A 12,500-nucleotide genomic window follows, 5' to 3' on the forward strand; every position below is an offset into this window, starting at 1 on the left:
ACAGCACCTGGTATTCCCAGGCGGTCTCCCATCCAAGTACTAACCAGGCCCGACCTTGCTTAGCTTCCGAGATCGGACAAGATCGGGCGTGTTCAGGGTGGTATGGCCGTAAGCCATTATTGTGTGCAGACAGGGGCCTTTTAAAGATGTCATGCCCTTGATTCTGGCTGAATTTTTGGACATGTGAATATGTCTCTCTATGATAAAAAAAAAACATATGATCAAAAAAATGAAAAAGCTTATAGCACCTGGTATTCCCAGGCGGTCTCCCATACAAGTACTATCCAGGCCCGACCCTGCTTAGCTTCCGAGATCGGACGAGATCGGGCGCGTTCAGGGTGGTATGGCCGTAAGCCATTATTGTGTGCAGACAGGGGCCTTTTAAAGATGTCATGCCCTTGATTCTGGCTGAATTTGTGGACATGTGAATATGTCTCTCTATGATAAAAAAAACATATGATCAAAAAAATAAAAAAGCTTACAGCATCTGGTATTCCCAGGCGGTCTCCCATTCAAGTACTAACCAGGCCCGACCCTGCTTAGCTTCCGAGATGGGACGAGATCGGGCGTGTTTTTTTTTTTTTTTTCATCTTTTATTATCAAAATTACAAAAACATTTATAATTCTTTCACATCATTTACAACAAATGCTATTACAATACATACACCCTCTAAATTAAACCTCCCCTCTGACGCAAACGGCACCCTAAAAACAATAAAAACATAGCATCAGGAAAAAAAACTCAAACCACCCCTGATACCCCCAACTCATGACAACTCTTCTGAGTCCCTCCCCCAAAGCAAACACCCCTCTGAAAACAAACCACAAAAACATACAAAAACCCCACAGTATTCTCAAAAAACCACTGAGAAAAAAAAAACCACCAAATCAAATCACCCATTTTCCCATGACCAAAAAAGAAGCCCTCGTACCAAAAAAACAAAAACAAAATAATTTAGACATCCCACATAATTCCCTCCTCATTTACTCTACACACATTCGCACCTTCCACAAACATTCTCACAAACTCACTCTCATTCGCTATGTACAACAATTTAAGATGTGCTTTCCATTCATTCACAAACATTCTCCACACATTCATTTTCTTACTTTCATACAGTGCATAATTCCTTCTGTTAAAAACCGCTTTTCTTGCAAAAGCCAAAATTATATTCATTACATTGTGATTTTTTTGTTTTGTTCCCACCCCCAACAACACCGACAATTCCCACCCCCTTTCATTCCAACACTCATTCTTACTGCATTTCCCCAACATTTCTCTTATTTTTCCCCAAAAATAAACCAATTCCCCACACGTAACAAACAAATGTATTAAATCCTCATCCGTACTTTCACATACACAACACTTTCTTTCATACCTCTCCTTATGGATCTGATGCAGGACGATGCAGGTGAAGATCCTCCTGTGCCTCAGTTTGAAATCTAGGTCAAATATTGCATGTGGTGTATGCGGAATGTTAATGTTCTTCCATATCATGTTGCTTGTTATGTCCGGGTATGTGTCTGTCCATTTTACTTCGGATGTGGGTTTCTGTATTCTATGTGTGATTGCGCACCTATACCAAATTTTTGTAGTGACATCTGTAATGTTGTGTTTCTTCTCCCCTAGGCACAGGGAGATCCCCCCCACATCGTCCTGCATCACTCCCTCCTTCTCTTTGATTAATTTTTCCCATTCGCTCGACAAAGACAATTTTACATTTGCAAACACTCTCTCAATCACATCCTTTCTGCACACACACCCTTTATTTTTTAAACCCCTCACCACCATTTGTAAATCAAAATCCCCCCCACAGTTCAGTAAATCCCTTATTCTAATATATCCCGCTTTCGACATAGCTTCACACTTAATTACCCTCTCCCCATTTTTAAAATACGGGCTCGAGAGGAAGGGCAGTCGTAGCACTGACCCTCTCGTTCCGCACTCTGGTACAGTCCAGGATGAAACCTGATACCACGCACTGAGTACTTCCTGGAAAAACCGTGGCAAGTGTTTAAATGAATCCGGGTTATTGATCTGGTACAGGTTGTCCTCGTTGTAGAGTCCAAAACTGCACAGATATTGTTTGAAGTGGTTTTTCCAAACTACGTTCCGGTTCTGGTCCATAAATTTGCCTATCAATTTGACTCTTCGTGCTACTTTTTTTGTAAGTAAATCAATCAAAGCTAGCCCCCCCTGATCTTTAGCCCCTATTATTGTTTTGTGAGCTATACTCGCTGCTTTGTTTTTCCAAATAAAGTCCCTAATGGTCTTTGAAATCTCCTTAAAGGCCCAGTCCGGAAGCGTACAAGTACTCAGCGCATGATTCACTTTGGACAACACGAGAGCATTTGTTACGGCTACCCTTCCTCTCAACAATAGACCCCTCGCTTTCCACAAATTCAATGTTTTTTTAATTTTACCCACCACCTCTTTCCATGTTACATCATCACATTCATTCTCATTTTTCCCCATATTCACTCCCAACACTTTTCTTCTCTCACACACCGTTTTAAATCCCCACTTATTAACTAGATTGGATTCCTTACCTAGTAACATAATTTCTGACTTATTTTCATTTACTTTTGCCCCAGATGCTCTTTCATAAGTTTGTACATGTTTTAATATCAATTCTATATCCTCCTCTCCTTTTACCATTATATTCACGTCATCTGCATACTGTATTATTTTTACGTTTTCCTTACCTATACCTTTTATGTTTACGTCTTCCGATATCAGTGCTGCCAGCGGCTCTGCTACCAAGCTGTACAACAGCGCTGACATCGGACATCCTTGTCTCACTGACCTTGATATTTTAAAAGAATCAGTTAGTTCCCCGTTACATTTTATCTTGCTTTCCGCTCCTGTATACAACATATTTATCCATTCTCTCATTCTCTCCCCGAATCCAAACTTCTCTAACACCTTCCCCATGAACCCGTGATCTACTCTGTCAAAAGCTTTATTTAAATCAATCCCTAGCCATATTCCCCCCTCCCCTTCCATATCCCTGACCGTCTGTTTTATTGAAATGATTGAGTCTGCTATGTCTCTGTTTGGTATACTGTATGATTGTGTTTGTTCTATGATTGTTCCTATTACCTCCCTGATTCTATTGGCTATTGTTTTCGCTATGATTTTGTAGTCTGTGTTGAGTAGGCTGATTGGTCTGTAGTTGTCCAGATTTTTATTGTCCCCCTTGTTTTTGTAAAAAATAGTAACCACCCCTTCCCCTAAACTTTTTGGTATATGTTTCACTTTTTCCATATATTTACTCAATTTGTTCACCAAGGGCACCAGCTGCTCTTTGAAAGCTTGGTAGAATTCCGCAGTTAGGCCATCGCTCCCAGGACTTTTGTTTTTGTTTAACCCCTCTAAAGCACTTCTGATTTCTCCCTCTGTAAACTCACAATCACACCACATTTTATCGTCCTCGCTTAGTTTTTTCTTTAAGGCACCCAAAGCTCTGTTCACACTCACGCTATCACACTCCTGTCTCGAAAACAGGCTTTCATAATAGCCCTTTACTATTTCTAAAATTCCCTTCTTATCTGTCACACTTTTACCTGCTTCATTTAATAATTCGTTTATTTCTGTTCTTTTTTGTTTTTGTTTTTCCAGACCTAAAAAAAAGGCTGTACTCCTCTCCCCCTCATACATATATTGTATTTTACTCCTAATGGCTGCACCCCTACTCTTTTTAAGTTCAATCACTCCCAACTGTTCTTTTAAATGTATGTATTTTTCGACATCTACATTATCTACACTGTCAAGCGATGCTATTTCCTCACTTAGTTGTTTTCTCAAATTCTCTTCCTTTCTATTTTCTCTCCACTTTTTCTGTTTACTATAATTGATACACTTTTTTTTAATTCTGACTTTTACACTATCCCACCACACATTCATATCTTCACTCTCATTCCACTCATATCCCACATCATTCAACAATCTTTCCATACTTTTCACAAACATTCCATCATCCAGCAAGCTTGCATTAAAGCACCATATCCCTCCTTTACGTACATTCGTTTCTTTTCTAAACGTGATTTCTATTCCAGCGTGATCGCTCCACATATTAGTTTTATATTCAACTTCTTTAATCCACCTCACTACCTCGCATGTCACCAACGCATAATCTATTCTAGATTGTTTTAATCTATTCAGTACAATTTGTCTCCTGGAGAACACCCTCTCCCATGGATGTAGCAATCTCCAAATATCAATGCATTGTTTCGTTATCATTATATCTTTAAGTGTCCCCCTGCTCACATCCCCCTTAAACACATTATTTTTTGACACATCGGTGGGTGTCATCGCCACATTAAAGTCACCGATTATTATACAATTCCTTTCCCACCATTTGCTTATTGCAATGAAGAATGTTTTCCTTTCTTTTTCTCCATTCGGTGCATATATATTTATGATTCTTATATTTTTCGTTTCATACACACAGTCTATTACTATTATTCTTCCTTCTTTGTCTCCATAAACCAAATTTACCCCTGTTACCCGACCCGTTTTGACTAAAACCGCCACTCCTCTCGCCCTCGACGTGCCATTGGAGCAGAAAATATGGCCCACAAAGTCTTTTTTTATGTCTTCCACCAGGGAATCATCCCACCTGGTCTCCTGCAGGCACAAAACGTCATTCTGCAAGGAAAGAATCGAATGTCTTTTTTCTTTGTTCCTTAGTCCATTCACGTTTATCGAAAATAAATTAAAGGCCATTATCATAAAAATAAAAACAAAAAAAACGGATTTACAGGGGTTATTGTCAGTCATTATTTGTCCTTACATTTCAATTTTTTCACCAACTTTTTTCGTTGTCCAAGACTTAGTCTTTTTTGCGCACTCGCCAGTTCACTCACATCCATTTCGCTGTCTGTTTCATTGGGACTGGTGCTTTTACCCGTATTATTTAGCGTGATTTTTCTCCCTCCCGCCTGTCCAACACCACTCTCAGGCATCTCCCTCCCCTCTGTGCTCATGCTTACCCCCGGGTCTTCTGCCACGTCCCTTCCGTCTCCTTTTTTCCCTCTCTCGCTCGTTTTTCGCTGCTTCTGCTGTCCTCCCTCTCCAGCCAGCTCCGGCGTCTCCAGCTCGCACTCTGACGCCCGTTCTCCTCCGCTCTCTCCGCTCTGCTCCATTTCTCCGTCACTGTTCTCGTCTTCTCTGATCTCCTTTCTGCTTGCTCCGATCACCTCCTTCTCCTCCGCCTCCTCCTCGTACACCTCCTCCGCCTCGTCTTCATCCTCGTACACATCCTCCACCTCGTTCTTGCTTTCCTCTCCGTTCACACACTCACATTCATTTTCTCTTTTTTTACAGTTTGTGCATTTTGTGCTGTTCGCGCTGCACTCTCGCGCAAAGTGTCCCTGCACCCCACAGTTGTGGCACATAAATTCTGGACACTCTCTCAGGATGTGTCCCGGCTGGATGCACATCCTGCACACTTTTTGTTGTCTATCATGTATTACTCTAAAGTATTCGTTCCCCATCACAGTGTTAAACTTTGTGGAGTAAGGGAGTGACTGTACCTGGTCATTAAATCTGACCCGGACAAACCTCGTTCCGTCAGCTATCATTGTTCCAGGCCACATTCTGCGTTTTATTGGTGATGTCGGTTTCACTCCCCATCCCGTCAGCTTCCAAACTATTTCTTCATCTGTGATATACGCTGGCAGGTTTAAAAAAGACACCACCAGCTCATCATTATTTAGTTCTCTCGCCACGACTCTGGTCTCTCCGATTTTAAATCCATCCAGCAGCCTTTCCTTTCCTTTAATGTTGCTCACCGTCACCTCCAGTTTTTCAGGTCCCAGGGTTCTGCACGCCAGCAGGCCCCCACAGATCATTTTTATGTTGCTCATGACGTGATTTAGAGGAACTTTGTCTCCCACCATTTCAATGTTTAGTGTTAGTTTTCTCTCAAAAGACACTTTTGCTTCCTCTTTTTCTGCTCTCTCGCCACCTCTCCCATTCTCTGCATGCGGAGCAATCAGCCCGCCGCTCCTCTCTCTTCCTCTCTCTCCGTCATCCATTCCGTTCCCTGTTTCATTTGCCGTTTTCATCCGTCTTTTTTGTCCGTCGTTCTTCTCGTTGTCGTTTAATCCATTCCTTTGTTTCAGTGCCATGTTTGTTTGTTCACGTTGTTGTCCGTTCTCTTTTCCTTTTTCCATCTCTCCAGTCCGTGGTCCTGTCATCTTTGTGATCCGTCCGTGTGAGTTTGCTCGCGACATACGAGCAAACATTCACAAAAAAACAAAAATTCTTCACAAAATTGTGGAAAAAAAACAGGAAAAAAAGATGAAAAGAAAAACGATCCCCCTAACAGTCAGTGACTGCTGGGGGACATTCACTCACAATCTGAGGTATTTAAATAAATCCAAAACGCATCCAAAAAACAAACAAATTAGTCCAGCTGTCCTGCTCAGTACTGACACGTCAGCTCTCCTTCAGCACCACACAAACTCTGACAGCAAAAGGGGCGTGTTCAGGGTGGTATGGCCGTAAGCTGTTATTGTGTGCAGAAAGGGGCCTTTTAAAGATGTCATGCCCTTGATTCTGGCTGAATTTTTGGACATGTGAATATGTCTCTATATGATAAAAAAAAAACATATGATCAAAAAAATGAAAAAGCTTACAGCACCTGGTATTCCCAGGCGGTCTCCCATCCAAGTACTAACCAGGCCTGACCTTGCTTAGCTTCCGAGATCGGGCGTGTTCAGGGTGGTATGGCCGTAAGCCATTATTGTGTGCAGACAGGGGCCTTTTAAAGATGTCATGCCCTTGATTCTGGCTGAATTTTTGGACATGTGAATATGTCTCTATATGATAAAAAAAAACATATCATCAAAAAAATGAAAAAGCTTACAGCACCTGGTTTTCCCAGGCGGTCTCCCATCCAAGTACTAACCAGGCCCGACCCTGCTTAGCTTCCGAGATCGGACGAGATCGGGCGTGTTCAGGGTGGTATGGCCATAAGCCATTATTGTGTGCAGAAAGGGGCCTTTTAAAGATGTCATGCCCTTGATTCTGGCTGAATTTTTGGACATGTGAATATGTCTCTATATGAAAAAAAAAAAACATATGATCAAAAAAATGAAAAAGCTTATAGCACCTGGTATTCCCAGGCGGTCTCCCATCCAAGTACTAACCAGGCCCGACCCTGCTTAGCTTCCGAGATCGGACGAGATCGGGCGTGTTCAGGGTGGTATGGCCATAAGTCATTATTGTGTGAAGAAAGGGGCCTTTTAAAGATGTCATGCCCTTGATTCTGGCTGAATTTTTGGACATGTGAATATGTCTCTATATGATAAAAAAAAAACATATGATCAAAAAAATGAAAAAGCTTACAGCACCTGGTATTCCCAGGCGGTCTCCCATCCAAGTACTAAACAGGCCCTACCCTGCTTAGCTTCCGAGATCGGACGAGATCAGGAGTGTTCAGGGTGGTATGGCCATAAGCCATTATTGTGTGCAGACAGGGGCCTTTTAAAGATGTCATGCCCTTGATTCTGGCTGAATTTTTGGACATGTGAATATGTCTCTATATGATAAAAAAAAACATATGATCAAAAAAATGAAAACGCTTACAGCACCTGGTATTCCCAGGCGGTCTCCCATCCAAGTACTAACCAGGCCTGACCTTGCTTAGCTTCCGAGATCGGGCGTGTTCAGGGTGGTATGGCCGTAAGCCATTATTGTGTGCAGACAGGGGCCTTTTAAAGATGTCATGCCCTTGATTCTGGCTGAATTTTTGGACATGTGAATATGTCTCTATATGATAAAAAAAAACATATCATCAAAAAAATGAAAAAGCTTACAGCACCTGGTATTCCCAGGCGGTCTCCCATCCAAGTACTAACCAGGCCCGACCCTGCTTAGCTTCCGAGATCGGACGAGATCGGGCGTGTTCAGGGTGGTATGGCCATAAGCCATTATTGTGTGCAGAAAGGGGCCTTTTAAAGATGTCATGCCCTTGATTCTGGCTGAATTTTTGGACATGTGAATATGTCTCTATATGAAAAAAAAAAAACATATGATCAAAAAAATGAAAAAGCTTATAACACCTGGTATTCCCAGGCGGTCTCCCATCCAAGTACTAACCAGGCCCGACCCTGCTTAGCTTCCGAGATCGGACGAGATCGGGCGTGTTCAGGGTGGTATGGCCATAAGTCATTATTGTGTGAAGAAAGGGGCCTTTTAAAGATGTCATGCCCTTGATTCTGGCTGAATTTTTGGACATGTGAATATGTCTCTATATGATAAAAAAAAAACATATGATCAAAAAAATGAAAAAGCTTACAGCACCTGGTATTCCCAGGCGGTCTCCCATCCAAGTACTAAACAGGCCCTACCCTGCTTAGCTTCCGAGATCGGACGAGATCAGGAGTGTTCAGGGTGGTATGGCCATAAGCCATTATTGTGTGCAGACAGGGGCCTTTTAAAGATGTCATGCCCTTGATTCTGGCTGAATTTTTGGACATGTGAATATGTCTCTATATGATAAAAAAAAACATATGATCAAAAAAATGAAAACGCTTACAGCACCTGGTATTCCCAGGCGGTCTCCCATCCAAGTACTAACCAGGCCTGACCTTGCTTAGCTTCCGAGATCGGGCGTGTTCAGGGTGGTATGGCCGTAAGCCATTATTGTGTGCAGACAGGGGCCTTTTAAAGATGTCATGCCCTTGATTCTGGCTGAATTTTTGGACATGTGAATATGTCTCTATATGATAAAAAAAAACATATCATCAAAAAAATGAAAAAGCTTACAGCACCTGGTATTCCCAGGCGGTCTCCCATCCAAGTACTAACCAGGCCCGACCCTGCTTAGCTTCCGAGATCGGACGAGATCGGGCGTGTTCAGGGTGGTATGGCCATAAGCCATTATTGTGTGCAGAAAGGGGCCTTTTAAAGATGTCATGCCCTTGATTCTGGCTGAATTTTTGGACATGTGAATATGTCTCTATATGAAAAAAAAAAAACATATGATCAAAAAAATGAAAAAGCTTATAGCACCTGGTATTCCCAGGCGGTCTCCCATCCAAGTACTAACCAGGCCCGACCCTGCTTAGCTTCCGAGATCGGACGAGATCGGGCGTGTTCAGGGTGGTATGGCCATAAGTCATTATTGTGTGAAGAAAGGGGCCTTTTAAAGATGTCATGCCCTTGATTCTGGCTGAATTTTTGGACATGTGAATATGTCTCTATATGAAAAAAAAAAAACATATGATCAAAAAAATGAAAAAGCTTACAGCACCTGGTATTCCCAGGCGGTCTCCCATCCAAGTACTAACCAGGCCTGACCTTGCTTAGCTTCCGAGATCGGGCGTGTTCAGGGTTGTATGGCCGTAAGCCATTATTGTGTGCAGACAGGGGCCTTTTAAAGATGTCATGCCCTTGATTCTGGCTGAATTTTTGGACATGTGAATATGTCTCTATATGATAAAAAAAACATATGATCAAAAAAAATGAAAAAGCTTACAGCACCTGGTATTCCCAGGCGGTCTCCCATCCAAGTACTAACCAGGCCCGACCCTGCTTAGCTTCTGAGATCGGGCGTGTTCAGGGTGGTTTGGCCGTAAGCCATTATTGTATGCAGAAAGGCGCCTTTTAAAGATGTCATGCCCTTGATTCTGGCTGAATTTTTGGACATGTGAATATGTCTCTATATGATAAAAAAAAAACATATGATCAAAAAAATGAAAAAACTTACAGCACCTGGTATTCCCAGGCGGTCTCCCATCCAAGTACTAACCAGGCCCTACCCGGCTTAGCTTCCGAGATCGGACGAGATCAGGCGTGTTCAGGGTGGTATGGCTGTAAGACATTATTGTGTGCAGAGAGGGGCCTTTTAAAGATGTCATGCCCTTGATTCTGGCTGAATTTTTGGACATGTGAATATGTCTCTATATGATAAAAAAAACATATGATCAAAAAAAATGAAAAAGCTTACAGCACCTGGTATTCCCAGGAGGTCTCCCATCCAAGTACTAACCAGGCCCGACCCTGCTTAGCTTCCGAGATCAGACGAGATCGGGCGTGTTCAGGGTGGTATGGCCGTAAGCCATTGTTGTGTGCAGAAAGGGGCCTTTTAAAGATGTCATGCCCTTGATTCTGGCTGAATTTTTGGACATGTGAATATGTCTCTATATGATAAAAAAAAACATATGATCAAACAAAATGAAAAAGCTTACAGCACCTGGTATTCCCAGGCGGTCTCCCATCCAAGTACTAACCAGGCCCGACCCTGCTTAGCTTCTGAGATCAGACGAGATCGGGCGTGTTCAGGGTGGTATGGCCGTAAGCCATTATTGTGTGCAGAAAGGGGCCTTTTAAAGATGTCATGCCCTTGATTCTGGCTGAATTTTTGGACATGTGAATATGTCTCTATATGATAAAAAAAAACATATGATCAAACAAAATGAAAAAGCTTACAGCACCTGGTATTCCCAGGCGGTCTCCCATCCAAGTACTAACCAGGCCCGACCCTGCTTAGCTTCCGAGATCGGACGAGATCAGGCGTGTTCAGGGTGGTATGGCCGTAAGTCATTATTGTGTGCAGACAGGGGCCTTTTAAAGATGTCATGCCCTTGATTCTGGCTGAATTTTTGGACATGTGAATATGTCTCTATATGATAAAAAAAAACATGATCAAAAAAATGAAAAAGCTTACAGCACCTGGTATTCCCAGGCGGTCTCCCATCCAAGTACTAACCAGGCCCGACCCTGCTTAGCTTCCAAGATCGGACGAGTTCAGGGTGGTTTGGCCGTAAGCCATTATTGTGTGCAGAAAGGGGCCTTTTAAAGATGTCATGCCCTTGATTCTGGCTGAATTTTTGGACATGTGAATATGTCTCTATATGATAAAAAAAAACATATGATCAAAAAAATGAAAACGCTTACAGCACCTGGTATTCCCAGGTGGTCTCCCATCCAAGTACTAACCAGGCCCGACACTGCTTAGCTTCCGAGATCGGACGAGATCGGGCGTGTTAAGGGTGGTATGGCCGTAAGCCGTTATTGTGTGCAGAAAGGGGCCTTTTAAAGATGTCATGCCCTTGATTCTGGCTGAATTTTTGGACATGTGAATATGTCTTTATATGATAAAAAAAAACATATGATCAAAAAAATGAAAACGCTTACAGCACCTGGTATTCCAAGGTGGTCTCCCATCCAAGTACTAACCAGGCCCAACCCTGCTTAGCTTCCGAGATCGAACGAGATCGGGCGTGTTCAGGGTGGTATGGCCGTAAGCCATTATTGTGTGCAGACAGGGGCCTTTTAAAGATGTCATGCCCTTGATTCTGGCTGAATTTGTGTACATGTGAATATGTCTCTCTATGATAAAAAAAAAAAAATATGATCAAAAAAATAAGAAAAGCTTACAGCATCTGGTATTCCCAGGCGGTCTCCCATCCAAGTACTAACCAGGCCCGACCCTGCATAGCTTCCGAGATCGGACGAGTTCAGGGTGGTATGGCCGTAAGCCATTATTGTGTGCAGAAAGGGGCCTTTTAAAGATGTCATGCCCTTGATTCTGGCTAAATTTTTGGACATGTGAATATGTCTCTATATGATAAAAAAAAAACATATGATCAAAAAAATGAAAAAGCTTACAGCGTCTGGTATTCCCAGGCGGTCTCCCATCCAAGTACTAACCAGGCACGACCCTACTTAGTTTCCGAGATCGGACGAGATCGGGCGTGTTAAGGGTGGTATGGCCGAAAGCTGTTATTGTGTGCAGAAAGGGGCCTTTTAAAGATGTCATGCCCTTGATTCTGGCTGAATTTTTGGACATGTGAATATGTCTCTATATGATAAAAAAAAACATATGATCAAAAAAATGAAAACGCTTACAGCACCTGGTATTCCCAGGTGGTCTCCCATCCAAGTACTAACCAGGCCCGACCCTGCTTAGCTTCCGAGATCGGACGAGATCAGGCGTGTTCAGAGTGGTATGGCCGTAAGCCATTATTGTGTGCAGACAGGGGCCTTTTAAAGATGTCATGCCCTTGATTCTGGCTGAATTTGTGGACATGTGAATATGTCTCTATATGATAAAAAAAAAAACATATGATCAAAAAAATGAAAAAGCTTACAGCACCTGGTATTCCCAGGCGGTCTGCCATCGAAGTACTAACCTGGCCCGACCCTGCTTAGCTTCAGAGATCGGACGAGATCAGGCGTGTTCAGGGTGGTATGGCCGTAAGCCATTATTGTATGCAGAAAGGGGCCTTTTAAAGATGTCATGCCCTTGATTCTGGCTGAATTTTAGGACATGTGAATATGTCTCTCTATGATAAAAAAAACATATGATCAAAAAAATAAAAAAAGCTTACAGCATCTGGTATTCCCAGGCGGTCTCCCATTCAAGTACTAACCAGGCCCGACCCTGCTTAGCTTCCGAGATGGGACGAGATCGGGCGTGTTAAGGGTGGTATGGCCGTAAGCCATTATTGTGTGCAGACAGGGGCCTTTTAAAGATGTTATG

The 12,500-nt window shown here is 42.6% G+C and overlaps 19 non-coding genes and 8 pseudogenes across 19 annotated transcripts in view; all 27 read right to left on the reverse strand.

Annotated features, from left to right (window-relative positions):
- LOC132961313 (5S ribosomal RNA) overlaps positions 1-114 on the reverse strand; it is a 119-nt gene extending 5 nt beyond the window's left edge. Inside the window, exon 1 of the ribosomal RNA XR_009667680.1 lies at positions 1-114. This exon is cut by the window's left edge and continues 5 nt beyond it. This is a non-coding gene — a ribosomal RNA (5S ribosomal RNA).
- Positions 115-236: 122 nt separating this feature from the next.
- On the reverse strand, positions 237-355 carry LOC132961258 (5S ribosomal RNA). The gene has a single exon (XR_009667630.1). It is a non-coding gene; the product is annotated as a 5S ribosomal RNA (ribosomal RNA).
- A 6,283-nt stretch (positions 356-6,638) lies between these two features.
- On the reverse strand, positions 6,639-6,747 carry LOC132960789 (5S ribosomal RNA; annotated as a pseudogene).
- Positions 6,748-6,868: 121 nt separating this feature from the next.
- On the reverse strand, positions 6,869-6,987 carry LOC132961548 (5S ribosomal RNA). The gene has a single exon (XR_009667907.1). It is a non-coding gene; the product is annotated as a 5S ribosomal RNA (ribosomal RNA).
- A 122-nt stretch (positions 6,988-7,109) lies between these two features.
- On the reverse strand, positions 7,110-7,228 carry LOC132961177 (5S ribosomal RNA). The gene has a single exon (XR_009667553.1). It is a non-coding gene; the product is annotated as a 5S ribosomal RNA (ribosomal RNA).
- A 122-nt stretch (positions 7,229-7,350) lies between these two features.
- On the reverse strand, positions 7,351-7,469 carry LOC132961237 (5S ribosomal RNA). The gene has a single exon (XR_009667610.1). It is a non-coding gene; the product is annotated as a 5S ribosomal RNA (ribosomal RNA).
- Positions 7,470-7,590: 121 nt separating this feature from the next.
- LOC132960820 (5S ribosomal RNA) lies at positions 7,591-7,699 on the reverse strand (annotated as a pseudogene).
- A 121-nt stretch (positions 7,700-7,820) lies between these two features.
- LOC132961465 (5S ribosomal RNA) lies at positions 7,821-7,939 on the reverse strand. Its single transcript, XR_009667828.1, has one exon. It is a non-coding gene; the product is annotated as a 5S ribosomal RNA (ribosomal RNA).
- A 122-nt stretch (positions 7,940-8,061) lies between these two features.
- Positions 8,062-8,180, reverse strand: LOC132961268 (5S ribosomal RNA). Its single transcript, XR_009667639.1, has one exon. It is a non-coding gene; the product is annotated as a 5S ribosomal RNA (ribosomal RNA).
- A 122-nt stretch (positions 8,181-8,302) lies between these two features.
- Positions 8,303-8,421, reverse strand: LOC132961238 (5S ribosomal RNA). Its single transcript, XR_009667611.1, has one exon. It is a non-coding gene; the product is annotated as a 5S ribosomal RNA (ribosomal RNA).
- Positions 8,422-8,542: 121 nt separating this feature from the next.
- LOC132960821 (5S ribosomal RNA) lies at positions 8,543-8,651 on the reverse strand (annotated as a pseudogene).
- Positions 8,652-8,772: 121 nt separating this feature from the next.
- On the reverse strand, positions 8,773-8,891 carry LOC132961477 (5S ribosomal RNA). The gene has a single exon (XR_009667839.1). It is a non-coding gene; the product is annotated as a 5S ribosomal RNA (ribosomal RNA).
- A 122-nt stretch (positions 8,892-9,013) lies between these two features.
- On the reverse strand, positions 9,014-9,132 carry LOC132961179 (5S ribosomal RNA). Its single transcript, XR_009667555.1, has one exon. It is a non-coding gene; the product is annotated as a 5S ribosomal RNA (ribosomal RNA).
- Positions 9,133-9,254: 122 nt separating this feature from the next.
- LOC132960814 (5S ribosomal RNA) lies at positions 9,255-9,363 on the reverse strand (annotated as a pseudogene).
- A 121-nt stretch (positions 9,364-9,484) lies between these two features.
- Positions 9,485-9,593, reverse strand: LOC132960756 (5S ribosomal RNA; annotated as a pseudogene).
- Positions 9,594-9,715: 122 nt separating this feature from the next.
- LOC132961349 (5S ribosomal RNA) lies at positions 9,716-9,834 on the reverse strand. The gene has a single exon (XR_009667715.1). It is a non-coding gene; the product is annotated as a 5S ribosomal RNA (ribosomal RNA).
- Positions 9,835-9,955: 121 nt separating this feature from the next.
- LOC132960935 (5S ribosomal RNA) lies at positions 9,956-10,074 on the reverse strand. The gene has a single exon (XR_009667471.1). It is a non-coding gene; the product is annotated as a 5S ribosomal RNA (ribosomal RNA).
- Positions 10,075-10,196: 122 nt separating this feature from the next.
- Positions 10,197-10,315, reverse strand: LOC132961200 (5S ribosomal RNA). Its single transcript, XR_009667575.1, has one exon. It is a non-coding gene; the product is annotated as a 5S ribosomal RNA (ribosomal RNA).
- A 122-nt stretch (positions 10,316-10,437) lies between these two features.
- LOC132961211 (5S ribosomal RNA) lies at positions 10,438-10,556 on the reverse strand. Its single transcript, XR_009667586.1, has one exon. It is a non-coding gene; the product is annotated as a 5S ribosomal RNA (ribosomal RNA).
- Positions 10,557-10,675: 119 nt separating this feature from the next.
- Positions 10,676-10,784, reverse strand: LOC132960843 (5S ribosomal RNA; annotated as a pseudogene).
- A 121-nt stretch (positions 10,785-10,905) lies between these two features.
- Positions 10,906-11,024, reverse strand: LOC132961306 (5S ribosomal RNA). Its single transcript, XR_009667674.1, has one exon. It is a non-coding gene; the product is annotated as a 5S ribosomal RNA (ribosomal RNA).
- Positions 11,025-11,145: 121 nt separating this feature from the next.
- Positions 11,146-11,264, reverse strand: LOC132961134 (5S ribosomal RNA). The gene has a single exon (XR_009667513.1). It is a non-coding gene; the product is annotated as a 5S ribosomal RNA (ribosomal RNA).
- Positions 11,265-11,388: 124 nt separating this feature from the next.
- On the reverse strand, positions 11,389-11,497 carry LOC132960940 (5S ribosomal RNA; annotated as a pseudogene).
- Positions 11,498-11,619: 122 nt separating this feature from the next.
- LOC132960765 (5S ribosomal RNA) lies at positions 11,620-11,738 on the reverse strand (annotated as a pseudogene).
- Positions 11,739-11,859: 121 nt separating this feature from the next.
- Positions 11,860-11,978, reverse strand: LOC132961228 (5S ribosomal RNA). Its single transcript, XR_009667601.1, has one exon. It is a non-coding gene; the product is annotated as a 5S ribosomal RNA (ribosomal RNA).
- A 123-nt stretch (positions 11,979-12,101) lies between these two features.
- Positions 12,102-12,220, reverse strand: LOC132961335 (5S ribosomal RNA). The gene has a single exon (XR_009667701.1). It is a non-coding gene; the product is annotated as a 5S ribosomal RNA (ribosomal RNA).
- Positions 12,221-12,341: 121 nt separating this feature from the next.
- On the reverse strand, positions 12,342-12,460 carry LOC132961571 (5S ribosomal RNA). Its single transcript, XR_009667926.1, has one exon. It is a non-coding gene; the product is annotated as a 5S ribosomal RNA (ribosomal RNA).
- Positions 12,461-12,500: the final 40 nt, after the last annotated feature.

This window comes from Labrus mixtus, unplaced genomic scaffold, assembly GCF_963584025.1.
Source record: "Labrus mixtus unplaced genomic scaffold, fLabMix1.1 SCAFFOLD_30, whole genome shotgun sequence".
Taxonomy (NCBI): Eukaryota; Metazoa; Chordata; class Actinopteri; order Labriformes; family Labridae; genus Labrus; species Labrus mixtus.